We start from the raw sequence: 1143 nt of genomic DNA, 5'->3' as shown, positions 1-1143 counted from the left end.
CTTGATAAGATGATTTTGCGATGAGCATCGTAATATTTCTGACTTTTGCAACGATGCCAGTGTTTCCAGTTTCTTAAACTGCGTTTCAATAAACGCAGTTTATGAAACGTACCGAAGCGATGGTAAAACGGTCCGTTGTTAAACGAGTTTAATTTCGACATAAACATAAACTTAGTTTCGTCAAACTGCGTTTAGCTTGTTTCTGATGAAAATGGGCCTTAATGAACTACGACATTTACATGTGAACAAAATGTTTGTGTGTCGGACTATTAAGGCAGGGTCACATCTATCCGATCCGACTCCGATCATACAATGGGACGAAGATCTGAGAGCAAAATGGTACTAGACTTTCAACGCCGAAGTTCACATCTTTCTGCTACCTGCCCGATCCGTCCCCGTTTTTGTATCCGATCGTGTTCCGATTTTGCTGGCTATTCGATGGGTATTTGCTAGGGCTCGGAATTTTTAAAAATCTGATATTCGAATATTCGTTTAGTGGTTTATTCGAATAGTAAAGTTATTCGAATACTCGAATATCTAACGAATATTCCAATACTCGAGTATTTCTATTCGTATTCGTTAGATATTCGAGTGTTTGTTTTCCGTTCACCGTTTCCCAAGAAGAAAAATCGTTATCTCATATCATTTTTGGCAACTAGCTGCAACGGATAAGTAATGGATACGTGTTACAATTGAAGTGCCTTTGTCGGCACATTAATTGTAACACCGCCCAAAAGTTGATGACGCGTATCACCAGAACACAGAGACGTAATTTTACATTCATTTGCAGGAGAGTAAATATGATTATTTTCATTTGCTTGTAAATTTATGGCTATTTGTTTAAATGCTTGTAGAATATGAATAATTTATTTTATGAAAGTATACAAAGTGCATATAAAGATATTTGCACCTTGTGAGTTTGATAATGTTGGTGTATTATTCGAGTATTCGAATATTCGAATATTCGGATATTCGGATATTCGACTATTCGAGTTATGATTACACATAATTATTCGCTTTTCGAATATTCGAATTATTCGAGTTTGACTCCGAGCCCTAGTATTTGCTATCCGATTGTCGGAAGAAAAAACGGTCCGCATTTTAGGTTGCGTCAGTGATACATTTGGTTTTTAATGGACAATA

The sequence above is a fragment of the Dendroctonus ponderosae genome, unplaced genomic scaffold (genome assembly GCF_020466585.1).
Source record: "Dendroctonus ponderosae isolate FM_Combo_2020 unplaced genomic scaffold, Dpon_F_20191213v2 Dpon_F_20191213_2, whole genome shotgun sequence".
Taxonomy (NCBI): Eukaryota; Metazoa; Arthropoda; class Insecta; order Coleoptera; family Curculionidae; genus Dendroctonus; species Dendroctonus ponderosae.
The sequence above is the reverse complement of the archived record's forward strand: the minus strand, read 5'-3'. Positions refer to the sequence as shown.